The following is a 23,507-nucleotide window of genomic DNA, read 5'->3' on the forward strand; positions in this document are numbered from 1 at the left end:
CTGATGATCTGAGGTAGAGCTGAGGCAGTGATGTTGGTGCTGGAGAGTGGCTACAAAAACAGATGAAGCTTTGCTTGCTCATCTGCCGCTCATCTCCTGCTGTGTTTCCCAGTTCCTAATAGACCATGGACTAGTACCAGTCCATGGCTCAGGTATTGGAGACTCCTGTTCTGAATAGTTCTAAGTAACCACTAGAGACGATGTTATACCCAAGCAATAAAACTCTCCATCTCTCAGTTATCATGCCTGATTTCTTACAGACTATTCTTTCTGACATTCTGGCTGAGTCCATCTTAGCACTGACACATCCATTGGAACATAGATGCACAGAATCACCTTTCCCCCCTATTTACACTTGCTTACACGTCTACCATTCAGTATTCTGCTTTGTGGTAGATACGAGTTAATTGTCTACATAGCCCCATCCTTCTTAACAGCACCACACATGTGAATTGGGTGACATTGCTCCTACTTTCAGCTCAAGAGGTGAACTATATTGGTTTTGAAGGAAATTGGTACATTCCATAAGCTAGACTTAGTGATTAGAGACAACTCTTAGTAATTTTCTGGATGTCGATGAGGGAGTACGTTACTTCAGTGGTTATTACAACTATAGAGAAAGCCAGCTTTTGGCTCAAGTCAATGCTGTGGGAGATAGAGTTAAGATAAAAAGACTCTGAAGGACCTGGGATCAGCTCTAGCCTGAACCTAGATTCTTTAAACCTAGATTTCTCAGTTACATGTGCCAATTAATCTTCTCCTTCACTTAATCTGGTTTGAGTTTGTTTTTCTGTTGTTTGTAACTTATTAAACTCTACCTTATTGCTTCTTTAAAAAGGATGACCAAATTTCAGACTCAATTAACCATGTAAGCTTTATGAGATTAATTGCACTAGCCTCCATTTTTAGGATTTCTCTAAACTGTAGAAGAAATAGTATTTATTTGGCATGATTTCACCATTTTCCCTCTAGCACACATTTGCTCACAAATGTAGAGCCCTGATGCCCTTTCAGAATCTGAGTTAGAGGAATGTGAAAGGGAAAGGCCATTCTTTAATTTATCAATTTGAGGGGTGTTCTACAAAATAGTCGACCCTAAATAACTGACTCTTCAAAACTATCAAGGTCATGAAAGATGAAGAAAGGCTGAATAATTGTTCTAAGTTGAAGCAGACTTAAGGAGACCTGACAACTATAATCCTGGATTGAATCCTGGACCAGAAAAAGATTGTCAGGACAGTTAATGAAATTTGAATACGACCTATAAATTAGTTAATAGTATTGAGTCAATATTTATTTTCTGATTTTGACAATATATTTGTGTTTATGTAAGTTGTCAACATTTGAGGAAGCTGGATGAAGGCTATACAGGCATCTTTGTACTACTTTTTGCAATGATTTTGAAAGTTGAAGATTATTTCAAAATTAAAAGTTAAAATGTTTTTTAAATTAAAGAAATAAAGAATAAGAGTGACCTTTTTTTAATGCATTGATTAGAATTTCCATTGCCATGATACTTTATGAATGTAGAGAAGATATGATTCTACGAAACTGCCTGGAAACGCATGCATTTGCAAGACTTAGAATTAGGTTCTACCCCAGAGGACGCCAAACTGAAGTCAAATCTACTTCTTGTTCACAAGGCCTTATTAGGGGTCTCTGACCTGGTCTTGGAAGAATGCAAAAATATGTTTTTGGTTTGAGAGTAAGACAGATGTCAATCCAGAAAAATTTTAAAGCAAGCAATTATTCAAATAAGACTTCCAGTCTCAGAAGAGAGTGAAAAAGATCTGACAGAGAAATGCAGAGGAGACTCATCTGAGTGGGTTGTTTTGGCATCCATGAGTGAGTTGTAAGCCAGTATTTAGAATGGGTGAGCCTGGAAAAGAGATTTGGTGGAAAAAGAGGATGATTCACTTACCAATAATAATAGTGATAAATACTGCTGACATGAAACTTTTAATTAGCAAATGGAAAATAAGCCCAAGACACATATGCTGAATCCCTTAGAAGTGAGGTCAGAACAAATTCTTTTCAAAAATGGGAACATTTGCAGCAGCTCCTGCCCTGGAATCTATTGATCCTGTTTTTTTCGCATGTGGGAAATATGTTCTCTCTTTCAGAGGAAATCAAATTATTTTCCCACTGAGTTAACATGAAGATTACTCTGAAATGTATCAGAAAATCAGGGCACAGTATATTTATTCCTTTCTCCAAGTATAAAGAAATATCTTAAGTTTTATTTTTCAGAATCATTAACTATGATCCTGATTCATATTCTGCAATTGGAAAAAGGGGCCAGGACTAAATTCTGGGAAGTGAGCTCAACCAAAATTTGGAAACTTGTTTTGAGGACTTCCTGTTCTAGAATGAGGCATTGACTAGGATGGAATAGATGACACACTAAGGGCATTCACAGGGAGAGATACTAAAGTTCTGTGCATAACGCCTCTACTTGAGTTTTTCTACCTCATAGGTGGGCCACCCTATGCTAAATAGGGTAATCTCCGATTTTACCTTTTTTCCTGCCTTCTGACAGCAAATTCCCTAAAGTTTCTACTATACTCTTAGTTTTCCCTCCTTTTCATTTCTCTTCTTCTCTTGTCTCTTTACTTCTTCCTAGGTCAACGACCACAGTCTTCTTTGCCATCATCTTGCATGATTCTAGGGAATAGGGTGTTGAGAAGAGAAAAAAAGTTACAGCCAATAGCATTAAAAATCTTCCTCCCATTGAGGCTTTCTGGACCCTCCAACTCCAGGTCCCATCCAGGGTTTGGTATAACCATACAAAAACACTACCATTCATATAATTCCCTTGAGGGCCAATGCTGATTTCCAACCTGCTCTTACCCCTTGCTTAAGTCAAAGCCCCATTTACCAACCTCTTTGATCTTTCTTTTATACCCTGGAGGGCTTGGAGTTGATTGCATATTGTTCCCAATTCTTCACTGCTTATAATAAAAATTATATACTGATGCCTTTGCCACATGACTTTCCAGTGCCTCCTAGCAGAATGAACAAAATATAATCTGCATCTCATTGTCTTTGAGTTTAGCCATGTGACTTGCTTTGACGAATAGAATGTTAACAGATATGATACAACAGATGTCACACAACAGATATCCTACAAAAGGTAACAAGCAGGTTTTAAATGTGCTTGTATGGTTTGGCTTGCTCTCTTGTGTTTTTGCCATCTCCGTAAGCCTATTGTAGGCAGCTGTTGTTTTTAGAATGAGAGATTTATGGAATAGTCCTGAACCTGATGTGAAGTCTGGCACCAAGTCCAACTAACTCACAACCTGAAGCAGAACTTCCCCAGCTAACTTGCACACAAATGCTTGGGAAATGTAAGTGTTCGTTATTATAAACCACTGATTTTTTGTGTGTGTGATTTGTTATACAGCATTATTTCAACAACAGCTGACTAATACAAGGATCTTTCGTGTTTCTAGTAATGAACACATTCATTAGCTTTACCTAAAATTTGTCATTGTATGAATTTGGGTGGGAGGAAAGTGCTCTCTGCTGATTCTTCTTCCCAATAGCAATAATACTGTCATGTGATCTGACTTAACCAATCATATGCTGTCCTTCTCTCAGAACCTTGAATCTGGAGCAAGTAATACAGATAAAAAGGAACAGTTTAGAATTAATTTTTTTGGTGGCGACGAAGAGTGTTCAGTGGGAGTTACGTCATAACTAGACTCTTCCTACAATAAAATTTTGGTTGAGATTTTGCAAGCCTAGCCTGAGAGATGGTTGTTGCCCCCTTTTCCAGCCTTGCTACCAATTCTATGAGCAACTAACTAATTTCTCCTCTGCTTCAGCTAACCATATTCATTTCTTTTGTTTGCAAACCAAAATCCTGACTGGTACAAATAACCCATTTGAGACTATAGAAACGTTTTAAATTTATTTCTAAGGCTCTAAAATCTCTGGAGCCAGGGGAGCTCCCTCCTCTGAAAATTATGTTAATATTTCTGTGAAACTATACCAAATGACATCGACAAGGAGTGTAAATCAGATCCGTAATTTGTGAAATATCTTCCTTCCTCTAGACCTACATTAGCATTATTTTTCTAGAAGAGATCAGATTTTTCAGTCTTTTATGCCTTCATAAGTAGGGCTTTCACTTAAGCCATGGGTGGAAAGAGATTGGAAATCAATATTGGACCTCAAAGAAATGATTTAGGTAATATTTTTGTATAGAAGTGACTCAAAAAATTAAATATAGAATTACCACATGATCTAACAATTCCACTTTCTCATCATCAAAGGAAATAAAATCACTATGTCAGAGAGATATCAGCACCGCATGTTCGTCACAGCATTATTTACAATAGCCAAGACATAGAAACAACAGCAACAATAACAACAACAACAACAACAATACAGACACACACACACATAACGGAAACTCTTTAGCCATGAAAAAGAAGGACATCCTGCCATCTGGGATGACATGGATGTAACCTTGACAACATTATGCAAAGTAGAAGGACAGATGGAGAAAAACAAATATTGTAAGATCTCACTTATATTTGGAATCCAAAAACTAAAAACAAAAAACAAAAACTCATAGAAAAAGAGATCAGATGTATTTACCAGAGATGGGGGCCTCACAGGCAGGGGAATTGGTAAAAATGTCCAGTTATAAGTTGAATATGTTCTGGGGATGTAAAGAACAACGTGATGACTATAATTAACTGCTGTATGATACATTTGAAAGTTACTAGGAGAGTAAATCTTAAAAGTTCTCATCTCAAGGAAAAACAATTTTCTCTCTCCCTATCTTTTTTTTTTTTTGTACCTATATGAGATGATGAATGTTAACTAAACTTATTGTGGTCATCATTTCACAATATGTGTAAGTCAAGTCATTATACTGTATACCTTAAGCTTACGTAGTACTGTACATAAAAAAAATTAGAAATCAAAGTCCTGGAGTTCTGGCTACTCTCTCTAAGCCTCAGTTTCCTCATATATAAAATGGACGTAAATAAAGAGATGATGTATTATAGAATTGTACACTTGAAACTTACATAATCTTATTAACCAATGTCACCTCGATAAATTTAATAAAATTTAAAAATATGGTCATAATAGATTGGATACAAAAAGATTTTTAAACCTCAAACAGCTTTACAGAAGAAAGTTGCTGTTAAATTCGGATTATATATTACTCTATCCATCTCTTCAATGAGAAAAAAAAGAAAAAACTTTATGGAAAGACTGATTGCTAGTGGCCGTTTCTGGCAAACAATGAACATTGCAAGGAGAACAAAAAAAGTACAAGATTTAGACTTCTTGAGGTTTTTGGCTCAGCCTCCAGCTAGTCATGATTCCAAATGCTGGCCAGCAAAACAACACAATCACATTTAGTTAGGCTCTTTTGCAATGTTATGGAACATGCATTGGCAAGAGTGAGCTGGGGGTATGATGCACCTGGGACTCCCAAGAATTCTGCAGAAGCTCAGCCAGAAGAGGACACTGAGGCGTTCCAATCATGTAAACTGAGTGATTGTTGGAACCAAGTGTTTCTACTTGACCGGACATCAGAAAAATAGCCCAGCTAATATGGAAGTGATGCTGGTGTGTTTGCAAAGTTAGACTTATCCTGAGTGACTTCTCTTCAGAAGCACTGACAGGCTCTTGGTAAATTATATAGCCTAAGTTAGAGATTGGCTTTGCTCACTGGTTTTGTCTTCATGGCTACATCTTTCCCAAATAAACCCTTCTGTATAATTACTTTAATGAATGAATCTGTTACTACAGATTAAGGGATGGACTCTTATTTAGAGTCAACAATCCTTTTCTCAATATACCAGTGGTTCCCAAAGTGTGGCACCGAAAACAGCAGCGTCAGCATTAACTGGGAACTTAGAAATGCAAGTTCTTAGGTTCCAACTCAGACCCTCTGAATCAGAAACTCTGAGGGTGGGGCCCAGAAATCTGTGTTTTTATAGACCCTCTAAGGGATTCTGGCTCACACGAAAGCTCAGGAACCACTGCACTATACCATCTCCTTTGGCCTATTCAAGAACAGAGTTCCAACAACTCTTCCCTCTCTCCTTGTTGGATCATTTCCCTTATTCATGCTGTTATTTTTCCCACTGTAAAGCAAACATTCATTTGACCTCATGTCTCTTGTTATAACTTTGTTATTTGCTTCAGTTTAGTTTTGATAAATAAAACTTTTCAAAAGAGCTGAGTTTTCCTCCCAGTCTCCTTTCAACTTACTCAAATTAGAGTTTGCCATGAGCACTCCAAAAAACTGCTCCAATCAAGGTTGAACAGTGATCTTCATGCTGCTAAATCTAATGGACAATTCCCAATCTGCATCTTATTTGACCACTCCTTCTTCCCGGGAATACTTCCTCACCTGGCTTACAGGTTCCCATGCTGTACTGGTTTTCCTTCTACCCCACTGACTTCTCTTTCCTGGTCTTTGTGGATTCACCCTCATCTCCTAGGCTTCTTAATGCTGTATGCTGTAGAGTTCAGTTTTGACAACTTCTCTTATTTATCTATACCCACTCTCTTAGGTGATCTCATTTTTATTTTCATGACTTTAAAATTGAACTAAATGTTTATGATTCTCAAATATGTATTTCCAACCCAGAAATGTTCCCTGAACTCTATACTCATTTATCCCACTGCCAAACTGATAACTCCACTTGGATATCTACTAGATATACTAAAGCTAACATATCCCAATTTGACCTTCTGATTTCTCCCTACCCACTACGAGTTGTCATCAATAGTCTTCCACATTTCAATGATTGAAAATGCCATCCTTCCAGTTGTTAAGGCCAAGAAGCTTAGAGTCATCTTTTATCCTTCTCTTTTTCATGTAATACATACAGTCTAAAACAAAATCATGGTGGTTCTACCTTCCAAATATAATCGGAATCTGAATACTTCTTACCACATCCAGTGCCACCACCCTGGCTCCAGTTGCAACCATCCTTCACTTAGATTATTAAAATTGCCTCATGAATGGCGTCCTTCTTCTTCCATTTCTCTTCTACAGCCAATTCTCAGCAAGTAGAACAATCCATTTTAAAAAAAAAAAGGAACATGTCAATCTTGGTCTTAAAGCCATGTAATGGCTCCTGTGATATTGTAATTGGTAATAAGAAATATATATTTGGTCTTCATACGTTCCTGGCAGAAACTCCTAAATCCCTTAGAAATTAACTAAATGATAAGAGCAGTAAAGATGTCTTTTATGTTAACAAGATAACTTTGGGAAAGCAGTTGAGGATAGGGGCTGACTGACAGGGAAACAAACTCACATCATTAGAGCGTTGAAATTTCAGTCCCTGACCTCTTGAGATTGAGTTCAGTCATAAATGGACAATGATTTAATCAATCATTCCTATGTAATAAAACCTCCATAAAAACTCCAAAAGAGGGTTTGGAGAGCTTCTGTGTCAGTGAACACCTAGAGATTTGGGGACAGCAGCCCGCTCAGAGAGGGCATGAAAGCTCTGTACCTTTTATCCATACCTTGTCTTATATATCTCTTCTATCTGGCTATTCCTGAGTTGTATCTTTTAAAAATAAACCAGTACTCTAGTAAGTAAAATGTTTCTCTAAGTTCTGTGACCTGTTGTAGCAAATTAATCAAACCCAAAGGGAGTTGTTAGAACCTCCAATCTATAGCCAGTGAATCAGAAGCACAGGTGACAACCTGGACTTGCAATTGGCATTTGAGGGGTGAGGATTAGTCTTGTGGGATTGAGTCCTTACTTATGGGATGTGATACTGTCTCCAGATAGATAGTGTAAGAATCGAGTTGAATTGTAGGACACTTAGCTGGTGTTAGAGAATTGCTTGGTGTAGGGGGAAAAAACCCCACACATTGTAGTTGGGTACAGAATCATAGCTCCCTATTTCGTTCATAGTCAAAGTCCCCTGCCCGCCTCATTTGCCTCTGCCTCATATCCTAATTCTCTCCCCGCTTGCTCCTGTGCCAGCTACACTGAACTTGCTGCTTCTTGAACCCTTCAGGCTTGCTTTTGCTTCATAGCCATTGAACTCGTTGCTTTCTTCATCTGAAATGACTGGCTTCTTCTTCAACTTCTTTAAGTCCTTTCGCAAATGTCACTTTTTAAAACGAAGCTTATCTTGTCCACTCAAATTAAATCGCAGCACCCTTACTCCATCTTACATATCTTGTTCTATTTTTTTCTCATTGTACTTACCATCTTCAACATATTATGTTACTTATCTATCTAGTTTTTTGCCTGTCTCCCTACATCAGAATAAAAGTTTCATAAAGGCAGAGATCTTTGTCACAATGAACCCCTAGCTCCTAGAGCAGTTTCTGGCACATGGTCAGCAGTCAATAAATATTTGTTAATGTTCAATTGAATGAATAAATGAATAAATTACTTCATGAGTAAACGCATGTGGAGTTATTCGAGGCCTCAGTGATACTGACATCATCACTCTGTGTCTTTGATCTTAATATATCTTGTCCAGAAGAATTGGAAATTTTCCTCCAGTTGTCATAAATCCATATGGATTTCATTTTTTATTGCTATCATCACTGAACATCATATCTCCAAAATCTCAAATTAAACAGAATATAAAAATGAAAGGGGAAACAGAAAAGGAAACTGAACACCGAAACTATAAGTTGCAAGGGGAACTAACACTTCTAAGCTTGAAAGTATTCACTGCTGTGTTAGTTTTGTACTGAGGCCAGAAGAAACTGATGGCACTTGAAATGACTGCAATTAAGTTCAGCATACAGAAGGTCAGAAAAAATACAGAAGATCCAGGTGACAGCCAAAAAGAGTGGCAGGGCATTTCAAATACAGGTCATGGGAGTCAAAATTGAGTGAATAACAAATGCATTATGGCTGTAACACATGAGAAGGTTTTGCAGTTTCTTCAGAAGCAGCAATGAACCCAAAAAGCAAATGGTGTCAGTTTCCTATTGTTGCTGTAACAAATTACTACAAACTTGCCTTTTTCAGCTTCTGGAGGCTACTCACATGCTTTGGCTATGGCCCCCTTTCACCTTCAAAGCCAGCAATAGCCATTCAAGTCTTTCTTGCTATCGTTACTATGACCCTGAAGGTTCTGGTTCCCACTTCCACATTTAAAGATGCTCTAATTACACTGCACTCATCTGGACAATCTAGAATAAACTCCTCATTTTAAAATCAGCTATTATCAACCTTAATTCGACCTGCAACTTTAATTCCCCTCTGCCTTGTACGGTAACATATTCAAAGTTTCTGGAGATTAGTACAAAGCATCTTGTGGGGGGAGGGAGGGCATTATTCTGCTTACCACAGATGGTATCTGAATCACAACAGTTGTTTGTTGGTTGGTTGGTTAGTTAGAAATGGGTTCTAGAAAAAAACAGAACCCACCCAGAGAGCCTCCCTTTATCCCTGTTTCTCACTGGCAGTTCAAAGTGTTGAGCACCCAGGGGCTGTGCAAAAACAAAAACAAAGACCAAGGCAATATGACTGATGAAAAACTAGGAAGTATCTCTGGTCAACACTCAGTAAATGTTTATTAGATAGAGGATTAAAAAAATAGAATAGGATTAGAGGTGCTTTTACTGGTAGGAGTGTTTAGGATCCCTTCAGGGCAAATAAGACTATTTCCTACAATTTCCTATCTGTCATTATGTTTTATATTTGCAAACCTTAGAGATAAGTAATAGAAACTAGAAAACTTGTTACTAATAAATAATAATGTTTCAGAGTTTCTCAGTGAATGCTGTTGGACTTCGATAAATCTACTGATATTTTTCTACTGGCCTGTTTTCCACTGGTATAGATGATTTATATAACTAATTGATCTTCATTAAATTTCTCTCTCTCCCAGCTTCCATGAGTGTTGGTGAGTTAATAATGTATATGCGAACACTGTATGAATAATGTATGCATTCATGAATTTGTCATTGGTAATACCCTTTGCTGGACTCTCAAACTGGCCCTGATGGAAGATAACATGGGCCCTGGATAAGAAGTCTCTGACATTTCCACTTTCTTAGAGATCTATTTCTCCATGCCTAAACTGTGCCCAGCACACTGTAGGCCTTCAAAAAAATATTTGTGGGTCGATAGATTGGGTTAATCGTCTGTGAAATGAGTGAGTTGGAGCAGATGAACTACCTCTTAGGTCTTACATGGGGTTCTTCAGAAGCAGGCCTTAAGATGAAATTTGTGTGAAAGTTAAGGAAGGACTTCTAAGGAGGCAGGTAAATAGTTGGGGAGACGGGACAGGGAAAAGGAAGAACCCAGGCCAAAGACTGATTTAGGGCAGATCCCCAGACTCCGCTCCAACCCTGCCAGGAGACTTTAGAGTTTAAACCATATCTCAGAATTTGTACTTCCTTGAAGGAAGGGAACTGGGCCTTTTATATTCCAGTACCAGGTACTAGTGGGCCAAAGGCCACTGTAGTGGAATGTGAACTCCCTAGCACTTCCAGCTCTCAGCAAAGTGGACAAAGTGGCTCTAGCAGCCCAAAAGATGGTCTAAAAAAAAAAAAGAAAAAGAAAAAAAGCCACAGTTCTGGCTATTAAAAGCAAAAACACAAAAACCAAGGAAGGGAAATAGAAATGGTCAAAGAAATCGAAGGGGAGCTAGGTGGAGCTCCAACAGTGTTCCCTACAGCTTCTTTCAGCTCTACAAATATAGAAATATTGCTGTAAAGTGACAATTTGTCCCTGTTGGTATGTGCAAAAATTCACATTTTGAGAATTCTGAGAGATAGCTCTTTACTTGAGATACATTTGTCTTTAGCTTTGCTCCCAGGAGATCAATTTTTTTCAGTGGTAAATCTGGCTCTAAATGACCATGGCATATATAATTTTTTGCACTTAAAAAATTCCATTTGGTTGTTCCTAGGGATATTTTGGACTTTTCTAGTCCAAATTCCACCATACTTGGAGAATTGGACTAGAAAAATGCAGTTGACCACATACTCGATCCAAATGTCCTCCTGATTGGTTATGGTATTAATTTGGTTTAATATTGATGTTTTGGACATTATTCATGGCATAGTTAGAAAACCATAAAAATAAAACTTGAAGCATATGTTCTCTGGCTCATTTCTGAACAAATATCTCAACAATTAAAAAAAAATTACTGAAAATAAAAGAAACCAAAGAGGCTCATTTCTTCATGATTTGGAACTACTGAGGGCAGAACGGTCCCTTGGAAGATTAAGACATTTCACTTGTAAAGTTTTAAATTAATCTGGTTTCCACTAAGGGCAGGTCAAAAAGGCACTTGAAAGCAAGGCAAAGTGTTGGTTTTGGATCATTTTAATGCTAAAACACATATTTAAGCCATTTACACAAGATAAACTAACAATTTTTTTGGCCAAGAGCCTGCCAATTATGATGTTAAAAGAGCAGCATAAGAAACCATGAGTTGTTTGGGATGTAATTTGAGCCTGTTCTTTGGGCCAGCAAAATTGTGAAAGACTAACATGTTCATATTTAGGACCAGCTTGTTTCTGTAGGCTTACGGGGCTTCTGTGTGTCAAAACGCTCTTGGAGCTGTTTATCTTTGTCTAAAAAGTGACTAGCAGGGCTGCTGAGATACCATTTGGCCAACAGAGTTACAAACAACTCACTTAGAAACTACAGTAACTGATTATTAAATATACCACATATACTTCTAATCATAATGAAGATGTTGATGACGATGGTGAAAAGAAGGTGGAAAAACTTCGGCATTTTTTTTTTTTTCTGTTGCTAGAGCATCTTGTTGCTTTTGCACTGGCTTTCCTTCTCCCTGGGTCTTGTTCCTCCATGTATTGACATAGTTGGTTCCTTTCCTCACTGAGGTAATAATCTGAGTCACCTCTTCTATGAGGCTTTTCTAGGGCTGATCTAATATCATTTTCCCTAACACAGAGACATGCTTTATGACATTGCTTTATTTTCTTCATAACGATCATCACTAACAAAAGTTACCTGTCCACTTATGTTTTTACATATTTATTGTGGGTCTCTCCTAAGTGCACCACTCATTTATGGAGAGTTCTGACTCATAGTCCAATCACCTTCCTATCCCAGTCCTGGCTCCATCCTGTACCATGAGGGGCCTCCAAACATACACGTGGACAAGCTATCTTGCCCATCTGAGCCCCATTTAATACGCCATTATAGCTATAAAGTCTAAAGTATTGCAGAACAAAAAAAGAACTGGTTGCAATTTATCTTGAAATTCATTTAAAAAATTGAGATAGTTTTATACCTGGGTAGAGCAATGGCTAGAAAATGATAAAACCAGTATAATTAAATGTAAAGAGTAGAATTTAAGTAGTAGATTAACAGGTGCTTGCTTTTTAATTTTTCAAGTTTTCTGTATGTTCGAAATTTTTCATCACAGAGATTGGAAGAAACACAAAAAATTAAAGAACTGGTTTGGAAGTCAGGAAATTTATGACTGGGTCCCAGTTCTGCTATTCGTGCAGCCATGTAACCTTGGACAAATCCCAAACACTGTGAGAATTATATTTTAAAACATAGTTTGATTATATATTAGTCAGGACTCTTTTGGTTGGAAGTGATAGAAAGCCATCTTAAACTAGCTGAGAGAGAGAGAGACAGACAGACAGACAGATTGGCACCCATAATGAGAGGGAGGGGGTTTCAAATCAGACCTTTGAAATTTCTCCCTATCTCTTAACTCTGCTTTTCTTCATGTGTCGGCCTTAGTTTTTCCAATTTCACATGGACTTTCTCCATGAAACAGGGAAGGGGAATGGCCACAGATTTTACCTCTTTCTAGTTTAGTAAACTCACATGTAAAAGAAGATTCTCTCTCCAAAAATCTGTACTATAAGATTCCAGAGAAGAACTTGGATTGGCCTGGAATGAGTCATGAGCTTAGACTTTCCCTCAGGGATGGTATGTGATTAACTAGGCCTGGATCACATTCTCATACCTGGGCCAGACTGCCAGGGCACTTTGACTGAAAGACCCAGCAAAGCCACATAAATAGGAGTGTGGATCAGTCTCCATAGTCCAAGAGACATTATTACCAGGACTAAAAGAAAGGGATACTGGAGAGAGAAAAGAAAATAAATGCCTCCCACAGCCTGGGCTATCTAAGGAATCTTTTGTATTAATATTTTGTAAACACTGATCGGACTACTATGTGCCTAATAGATACTCAGAAAATGTTTTTCGAATGAAAGAATATGGCCAGTCAAAATGGCGTAGAAAGTAGATGCTGTGCATACCTTCTCTGGTGACCACACCAAAATTATAACAAAACTACAGAGCAACCAGCATGTGGAGTCACCTGAGGTTTGGCTTAGCAGAAGTCCTACAACTAGGGACAAAAATAACAGGTCACCTCAAACTGATAGGAGGGGCAGAAATGCAGAAGGGCCCAGTCCCACAACTGCATGTGATCTTGACTGCAGAGACTCTTCCCTCACCTGAGGAGCGAGGGGTTCCAGCCCCACACTGAGATCCCCAGCCAAGGGTTCCAGGGCCGGGAAGAGAAGGCCTCACAACTTCTGGCTGTGAAAACCAGCAAATGTTGTGGCTGAGTGAGATAGAGGGCTGCAGAAGTCATGAATGTTCCTCTTAAAGGGCCTGCACCCGGCCTTAGGCCTTACTTGCTGTTGGACTTGCTTGCTCTGAGCTTCAACGCTATGGCAGCTGCTTGAGGGGTGCCAGGAACATACAGGGAGGAGCTAAGTTGTTAGGATTCAGGGCAAGGGCTGGAGGGGTGGCTTTCTCTCAGACAGAAGTGCTGCAGTGTCCATTGTTCCTTTGTTGAACCCTCCCACCTCCCAGCCTGCAGACACAGGTGCTATTGTATATGAGCTGTCATCAATCTGGATAACACAGGTCACTCTGCCGTGGGATTCACTGAGATTCCTCCTTTCCCAAATTGTGGGCCCACCCAAGCCGCTTCCAGTGATTTATTCCGTACAAATGACCTGTCTTGGCTCTTATTGTGGACTTTTCTAAAATCTCTCTAAGGCTCACAAAACCCAGAGAAGCAGCATCTGGCTTCAGTGTGCCCTGTACCGCTTACTGAGCAGCCCCAAGCCCTGCACAAGTGGCAGGCAGCCTCGGTGTCTGACTTGGCCCCTCAAGGCACCTGTAAGCCCATCATGGATGGCAACCATATGTGGATTGCTCGGTGACTGTTACCAGGTGGCCTCAGAGGTGCAAAAACTGCAGCCGAACTTGGCCTGCAGCCGAACTCTTCCCAGGACTCTGCCACTGGGCCCCACAAGATGCCTACTACATAAAGCCACACTACTAAGCCTGGGAGATTTAGGAGCCCTACTTAATACATAGAAATGGTCACAGGGAGACAGCTAAAATAGGAAGACAAAGAAGCATGTGCCATATGAAAGAACAGAACAGAGCTCCAGAAAAAGATCTAAACAAAATAGAGACAAGCAATCTACCAGATGCAGAGTTCAAAACACTGGTTATAAGGATGCTCAAGGAACTTAGGGGAAGAGCAGATGAATTTGTGATAACTTTAACAAAGAAATAGAAAACATAAAAATGAAGATTGAAAACATGATAAGAAACCAGTTAGAAATGAAGAATACAATATCTAAGATGAAGAATACATTAGAGAGAATCAACAAAGTGGATAAAACAGAGGATTGAATCAGCAATATAGAGGGTGGAGTAGCAAAGGACACCCGATCAGAATAGCAACAAGAAAAAAGAATACGAAAAAGTGAAGACTATTTAAGGAGCCTCTGGGACAATATCAAGCATAATAATATTCACATCATAGGAGTATCAGAGAGAGAAGAGAGAGAGCAAGGAATTGAAAACCAATTTGAAGAAATGACAGAAAACTTCCCTAACCTGGTAAAGGAAATAGACATATAACACCAGGAAGTTCAGAGAGTCCCAAACAAGATGAACCCAAAGAGGTCCACACAAAGACACATCATAATTAAAATGCCAAAGTTTAAATATAAAGAGAGAATCTTAAAAGTAGCAAGAGAAAAGCAGTCAGTTACCTACAAGAGAGCACTCATAAGACTGACAGCCAATTTCTCAACAGAAACTTTACAGACCAGAAGGGCTTGGCACAAAATATTCAAAGCAGTGAAAACCCAGGACCCACAACCAAGATTACTTTACCCAGCCAAATTATCACTTAGAATTAAAGAACAGATAAAGAGCTTCTCAGACAAGAAAAAGCTAAAGGAGTTCATCACCACCAAACCAATATTACAGGAAATGTTGGAGGGACTTCTTTAAGAGGAAGAAAAAAATATGTATCAAAAATCTAAATACAGAATGACAATAATATCTATCAACAAGTACTTCAAATGAAAAAAATTAAATACTCCAATCAAAAGATAGGGTGGCTGAATGGATCAGAAAACAAGACCCTTACATATGCGGCCTACAAGAGACTCACTCCAGATTAAAAGATACACAGACTAAAAGTAAAGGGATAGAAAAAGATATTGCGTGATGGACTTAGAGGGTATTGTGCTGAGAGGAGTAAGTCAGATAGAGGAAGACAAATGCCATATGATTGCACACATATGTGGGATCTAAAGAACAAAACAAATGAATGAACAAAAAAACAGAATCAAACTCATAGATACAGAAAACATGTTGAGAGTTACCAGATGGGAGTGGGGTAGGTGAAAAAGGGGGAAGAGATTAAGAATTACAAATTGGTAGTTATAAAATGCCATGGAGACATAAAGTATAGCATAAGTAATACAGCCAATAATATTGTAATAACTATGTACAGTGTCAGAGGGGCACTAGATTTTTTGGAGTGATCACTTTGTGAGTTATATAGATTTCTAATCATGATGCTGTACACTTGAAACTAATATAATATTGTATGCTAACTATAACTGAAAAATAAAAAATATTTTTAAAAAAAGAATATGGTAAAAAGCCAAGAAAATAACAAATTATTTAAAATGTTAGCAATGGGAAATCTCTTTAGAGATCAGCTAGTCTAACCCTTCATTTCACAGATAAAGGAAAATGAAGCCCCAAAGCTTTAAGTGGTATTCTCAAGGACATGTGGTTACACCTAGAACTCAAACATTCTGATCTCTCATGCTGCCTCTCCACTTCTCTTTGAAGCCTGTTTATTTCAAACAGATTCCCTTTGCCCTCAATTCTCAATAGATTAACCATCAGCTAATACCACCCAGGCATCTTTATAGCAAAGAAAATAGAGGCTAAAAATTACCAAAAGAAAGGAAAAGAAAAAAAAAATCTACCTTTGTTTAATTGTTATTCTAATGAGTTAAGCTTTGCATTCAACACAGGCAGGCTTTCCTAACAGAAAAGAAGACAGGTTCGTTGGCCTCCCCTACAGTCAGCTTGTGGATAAAAGTATGTTTATACAGCTGGATTGGTCTAGAAGGAGCCAGGGCTGAAAACAGTTGGTGAGCAGGTTGATGGCAGGCGACAGCTGGGAGCATCTGTTTTCCGTTAGAGACACTAGTACTGTCCTCTGACCCTTGGCCCAGCTTCCCTGGGGGTCTGGGTGTGCTCCCAGGTTTCAAGGTGCTGACAGCCAACTCACTTGCTAACACATCCTAAGGGTCCTCATGGGTTAGAAAGCTCTAGTCTGGGATTTGGAAGTGAAGTTCAGAATTCAGATCTGGTGGGTGAAGGTATATATATTCAGCTCCTAAAGCACACTTTAATTCTATAGTAAAAACTGTCAGAAAAAACAGATCATCTATTCCTCTCTTCTCCTCCCCTCTCCTCCCTTTTCCTCTCTCCTTCCTTTCTTTTGAGCTAAGCAATGATATTGGAAGAGAATGCTACTCTTAATTTTTGTAAAAAAGCAAAATTATGCTGCTCCTAATTTCTCTACAGACATTAGCTACATTGGTCAGCATCTTGAAAAAACAGCTTTCTCTACAAAATGAATAATTAGACTTTAATGGTAACCAAAAGATATGACTGGATGAAGGATGCCAGTCTTAGTTTGGATTCCCCTAAATAGAGACTCTAAGACAGGAATTTGCTTAGGTGCAGGAAGCTTTTTGAAAGGTACCTGTAGGCAGCACAAGTGAAGGACTTGGAAGAATAAAGCATAGAAGCAGGAAAAGCCATGAAAGGAAGCTTCATCGATTACTGTTGCAGGCAAACCCAGGGCTCAGCACGCTGAGAACACTGAGAAGTTTACAAGATGCCTTTTAGAAATGGCCTGGAGTACAGAAGGCTGGAGCATTTACATCTTTCATTCATTATGGGTTGCCACTGGGGTGTATTAATGCCCAAACACTTCCAGGATGTGCTCCTTGGGCATTACAGCAGAGCAAGCTACTGCAGTGCTGAAAATGGCCCTGGGCCAGAATGCAGAAAGACCAGGAAGCTGCCAGCCAGAGACAAAATCAGAGGCAGCCAAGATGTAGTAGGGATACCAGAGGCATCTGCTAACAATAAACCCACATACACTAGATTAATTGGTAATTGAAATGTGGTATTCCATTATACTATACTCTCTACTTTTGAATATCTTTGAAAATTTTCATAAGAAGTAAAAAAAGAAAGTTGTCACTTAATATACAAATTTCTTTTTTCAATGTCACCTTCACATTTATGAAAAACATTGGAAAATATACTAAATAATCTCATTTTTCTTCCAAATATTATCAGGTGTACCTTGTGAAGATTATAAAGGATAGAGAAAAGTTATTGATTCTAAACTATATAAAATAATAAAGGTTAATAATTCCAAACAAATGATATGTTTTAAGTTTGCTAAGACTGCATTGAATTTACAGATATAGACACTATAGCAATAGGCAGACATTAAGAAAAGTATAGAGAGTGGGGAAGACTCTGACTGTTCTCTTATTTTAGGCTAAGTTACACCCAAAGCATCCTGGACAATGAGCATCTGTTGTTCGTGCAGCCTAGGATAGCTTCCATGTCCACTGCTTTTGGAAAAGTTCCTCAATTTCTTTCCCCCATCCTATGCAGTTTTAGTGGGATTGTGAGTTCAAGGATCTTGCCTCCTCTTGGACAAAGTGTGTATACATGATCCAATTTATGCCATAAGATTATTTTTCACCTTGGAATTTGAATCTTGAGCAGAGAGACAAAGTACCAGAAAAAGAAGTTGATTCATCCCGTGGCTGTACCTCAAAAAGCTTGTTTATTAGTACTTGTTAGGAAGCTAAAACTCTTCTGGTTCCTATCTTTCTGGAAGTTTTCCCATTGCCTCTGTAAGCTATCTCATCCTTCTAACAAATTCATTTTTTTGTTGTTTGTTTTGTTTTACTTAATCCAAAGGGGTCTTGGTCACATGTGACTGTTGAACCCTTACCGAGTATGGTAGTTTGTCTACAAGAATGCAACCACCAATTCCTTTCTTCCCTACAGACATATGTCATTCTTCCTATCAAGAGGTGGAAAGAGTGACACACCCCTTTAAATCTTATCTGGTCTTTGACTGGCCTTTCTATGGTACCAGTGGCCCTCTGTTAGAATTGGCAGTGTCCACTTCCTTTTTCTAGGAATGCTCGTGCTGGGAGAAGTCAGCTGCCATGTAAGAAGTCCAATTACACTGTGACCTTCATGCTGTGAAGAAACCCAAGTCACATGGTGAGGCTACATGGAGAGAGAGATGCCCAACAATTGCCCAGCTGTTCCAGCTATAGTAGTCCAGGCATCAGATATGCGAGTAAAGAAGCCTTCAAGTGATTCTAGCCCCAGCTGCTATATAACAACTTATGAGAGACTCCAAATAAACTCTGCATAGCTGAGCCTAGTCAATCCTAGAACTGTGAGTGTAAAGAATGTGAGCATGAGTATAGCAAAAGACAAGTACCAAAATGATGATAGAAGTATTATTTATATAATAGCCCTGTATTAGTTTCCTAGGACTGCTGTAATAAAGTACCACAAATTGGGTGGTTTGAAACAGAGAAATCTATTCTCTGAGAGTTCTGGAGGCTACATGTTCAAAATCAAGGTGTAAACATGGCCATGCTCACACTAAGATTCTGGGTAGAATCCTTCTTTGCTTCTTCCTAGCTTCTGGTGGTAGCCTTTGATCCTTGGCATTGTCTGGTTTGCAACTGCATCACTGCAATCTCTGCCTCTGTCATCACATGGTGTTCTCTCTTTGTGTGTCTGTGTCTAATTTTTTTTATGATTGAAACGAGTGTATTTATTTATTTATTTATTTATTTAATTTTTTTATGGTGACATTGGTTAATGAAATCCAGTAAGTTTCAGGTGTACAATTTAACAGTAAGGCATATATATATTGTATTGTGTGTTCACCTCCCATAGCTAGATTTCTTTCTGTCACCACATTAAATTTTCTTCTTATAAGGACACAGTCATATTGGATTAAGGGCCCATTCTAATGACTCATCTCTACTTGATTACATCTGCAAAGATCCTATTTCCAAATAAGATCACATTCATAGGCACTAGCAGTTAGTATTTCGACATATCTTTTTTGAAAGGACACAATTAAAACTATAACAAGCCTATATGGAAAGCACCCAAATGACCATCTACAGTGGAATGGATAAATAGTCACACAATAAAATGCCACAGAACAAAGAGAAAAAACATAAATATGGACTAATCTCAAAGCATAATGTCGATATAAGAGAGTTAAACTATAAATTTATTTTATTTTTTTGCATAAAGTTCAAAAACAGACAAAATGGATGAATAATATTAGAAGTCAGGATTACCCTGGGGAGAGGTTGTGACTTCTTTCACTCGATCTGAGTGATTATGCAGTATGTTCACTTTGTAGCGTCATCAATCTGTACTTTTCTTTATTAATGTTAAATATCAATAAAATCTTATTTTCTTTTAAAGTTCCTGTCCTCATGGAACTGACCTTGCAGGAGAGATGGTTGATAAACAAAATCAACAGAAAAAAATTATCAAGGATTAGCCTGAGCTATGTGCTGCTGACAATGATAAAGTGGGGAGGGAACCAGTGAGGACTAGAAGGGGGATGTGATATCTGGTAATCTCATCTGGATGTTTATCCAAAAGTATTGAAATCAAGATCTTGAAGAGATAGCTGCACTCCCAGCTTCATTGCAGCATTATTCAAAACAGCTAAGATATGAAAACAATGTAAATAAATATCCACTGAAAGATGAATGAATAAAGAAAATGTGGTATATACATACAAGAGAATATTCAGACTTAAAAAAAAATAGGAAATCCTGCCCTTTGCAATAACATGGATGAACATTGAGGACATTATCTTAAGTTAAATAAGCCAGTAATGGAAGGACAAATACTTCATGATCCCACTTATCTGAGGTATTAAAATAGTTTAACTCAGAATCAGAATGGTGGTTTCCAGGGGTTGGGGAGAGGGGAAATGGGGAGGTATTGTTTAATGAGTATAGTTATACAAAATTACTAAGTTCTAGAGATCTGTTCTAAAATATAGGGCCTATAGTTAACAATACAATGTTGTGCACTTAAAAATTTGTTGAAAAGGTAGATCTCACGTTAAGTTTTCTTATCCACCACTCCCAAACAACAAAGGGACACAGAAACCTTTTGGAGGTGATGGATATGTTTATTACTTTGACCGTGAGGACAGTATCACAGGTGGATGCATATCTTCAAACTCAGCAAAATGTATACATTAAATATGTGCATTTTTTTGTATATTAAACATACCTCAATAAAACTGAAAAAAATAAAAGAGTGACCAGAGAAAGATGGTTGAGAAGCTGATGCTGGTTTTGTTTAATCTTCACGACAAGCTTATGAGAGAATGAAGAATTGTTATATATTAAAATAAGTTAAGGTAGGCAAATGTGGAGAAGGGCACTAAATTAAACAACCACAAATGGCTAGGACAGTTTGCTACTCAGGAAACGCATTTACAGTTGTCCTATAAATCAAGGATGATGAGTTTCCTGGCCAGATACTTCACAGACAGACAGATAGATGGACAGGCAGGCAGACCACAGGGATAAAAACAAGAGATGACTACTGGGCTTCCTATAACCTTGCTAGTCTTTGTCAGGGCTCAGAAGACAATGTGTTGTCATCAGGGCTTGAAATGAGAGTCAAGTAATCTCGCGTTTGTCTTGTTCAAAGTTTAAAAAATTGTGGAAGAAAAAAGATATTTGTGGGAAGGATAGGGAGTAACTTATATAATCGAAAGAATGTGATACTTCTTATCACATTTACATAATTGTAGTACAATATTATTGTCTATGTTCATTATACTGTGCATTAGCTCTCTATGGCTTACTTACTACTTGTTACAAGTTTGTACCCTTGAACCTCCATCCTTTGGTAATCACCATTTTATTCCCTGCTTTTTACAGGTTTAACTTTTTTGATTTTATATATAGGTTATATCATACAGTGCTGTCTTTTCCTGTCTGACTTACCTTGCTTAATTTAATGTGCTCAAGGTCCATCTATGGTGTCGCAAATGGAAGGATATCCCCTTTCTCAAGGCTGAAAAATTTTCCTTTGTGCATGTGTATCACATCTTTTTTTTACCCATTCATCCACTGATGGGCATTTGGATAGTTTTCATTATCTTGGCTATTGTGAATAATGCTGTGATAAACATGGGCATGCACATATATATCTCATCAAAATTCTTTTTTCATTTCCTTATGTATATACCCAGAAGTGGAATTGCTGGATTGTATGGTTGATCTATTTTTAATTATTTGAGGAAATTCCATATTTTCTATCCTTTTATTTCTGATCGTAGAGAATAATATTAGCAGAAAAATACATTGGATAATTGAAAAGTTATTACTAGCAGTTGAGAAATCTTTTCCATACAATTCACATATATTTTTTGATCCAGGAATCCCAGAACGGGAATCAGTTCCAGGGTCTCATTCCCATATTAGAACAAAACTCTCTTTCTCTTTTTCTTGATTGTTGAAGACACAAATTCTTGGTTGCACTCCACTCTTCTGAGGTGCTTTTCCCATACCCTTTCCACCCCATCTCTACAACTAGGCTAAAGAGTTCTGTGGTTCTCAAATTTTAGGTACATCAGAATCGCTTGGGTGGCGAGGGAGCTTTGTAAAACATAATGTTGGATACCAAACCCAACATTCTGATTGTTTCAGTAAATCTGTGGCGAGGCCTAAAAATTTGAGTTTCTTTTAAGAGCCCAGGTGCCGCTGAAGCTGCTGGACTGGGGACCATCTTTACTCCTTTTAACCTGTTTCCCAAGGCAGGTTTAAAGGTGGTTATATGTTAAAATATTCTTGTTAACAATCATAAGAAAACATCAAAGGGATCACATAGTGTTACTGGATCTTTGTTTCAGATCTAGATGGTGAAAGAAAGGCCAATCACAGTTTCATTCATCCTAGGGCAAGGTTGGCCCCATCTTCCACTAAGGAAATGAAAAAAGAATTTTGATGAGACATATGTGCATGCCCATGTTTATCAGATTTCCCTAGGGTGTAAGGGGCCCTCGAGGATTTTAATAAAATTAAGGTCTTAAGTGACACCTCAATAAATGATGGCTACTTTAATTTCGTTTTCTATCACATCGTTAGTCTGCCAACCACTGGAACAGTCACACCCGCCGACTCCCTAAGGGTCCGGGTGAAGAGACATAGGCAAGGGCGCCTGCGCAGCTCAGAAACGAAGTTTCAGGTAGAGTCGGCACTGCAACACCACAGCCAGGTGAAATGCTCTGGAGCACAGGGTGGAGTCAGAGCGGCGCGTGAGCGTATGCTTCCGGCCACGTGGTTACACTCAACACCAATGGGAAGCATAGACGTCACCCCCGCTTCCTCACCCTAGCAACGGGCCAGTGACTACTTCCGGTGCTCTAAGGGTTCGGGCTGACGCGGGTGAGTGTCCTTCTTTCTCACGCTGTCCGCGCTGCCGCGCTGCATCCTCTGTCCTGGCTCTGTGCGTTCGCTGGTTCGTCCTCTCCGGGACCAGGACAGGGCAGTGCGCAGGATGCCCCTTGCCTGGGGCGGTGCTGAAGGAGCGGACCCGGACGTCCCTCGTTCCCTCGGTCGCGCGTGGGGCCCGCGACGGCCCCCTTCCCAGCCTTGACTCCAGCTTGGCGGTCTCATTCCCGTTCCTGGGAAGGGACTATGTGTGGGGAGTTCTCGCTGTCCTTCACTTACTTTGCAGTCTCGGTCTGCGGGTTTCTTCGCATATGAGGCTTGCAGAGACGCGAGGGTGTGCGCCCTAGTCTTGCGTGCCGGGTTGGAGCCAAAGCAGCTCCGTGTGTAATAGCGGCCTGATTAGACTCCCGCGGGACGTTAGCATTTACTGTACATAGCGGAGAAGGAAGAGGAGAAGGAGCAGCTGGAGAGGAGGGTGAAAAACAGGAGCTGGAGGTGCCCTGGATATTGAGGGCATCGTGTTTCCGGAAGGGAGTTCAACTTGACTGGCCGCTATAGGGGAAGGGATTGAAAGGTATTTTGGGGACCTTGTCACTGAGATCATTGACTACTAAGCTAAGGAATTTTTATACACGGGAGTTTAATAATTTCCTTTATTGTTTCTTTTAAATAAAGACACCCCCCT

At 38.9% G+C, this 23,507-nt stretch overlaps 1 protein-coding gene across 6 annotated transcripts in view; it reads left to right on the plus strand.

The window, feature by feature from the left end:
* Window positions 1-22,746: 22,746 nt before the first annotated feature.
* TASP1 (taspase 1) overlaps window positions 22,747-23,507 on the plus strand; it is a 219,565-nt gene continuing 218,804 nt past the window's right edge. For 5 of the 6 annotated variants that reach the window (XR_005655313.1, XR_005655314.1, XM_039874470.1 and 2 more), the window contains exon 1: window positions 22,747-22,816. The gene's annotated coding sequence lies outside the window, so the exon portion shown is untranslated. Of the gene's footprint in view, window positions 22,817-23,096; window positions 23,397-23,507 lie in introns of those variants that run through there. The other variant, XM_039874469.1, reaches the window with a different exon arrangement.

The sequence above is a fragment of the Pteropus medius genome, unplaced genomic scaffold, assembly GCF_902729225.1.
Source record: "Pteropus medius unplaced genomic scaffold, Ma_sr-lr_union100, whole genome shotgun sequence".
NCBI lineage: Eukaryota > Metazoa > Chordata > Mammalia > Chiroptera > Pteropodidae > Pteropus > Pteropus medius.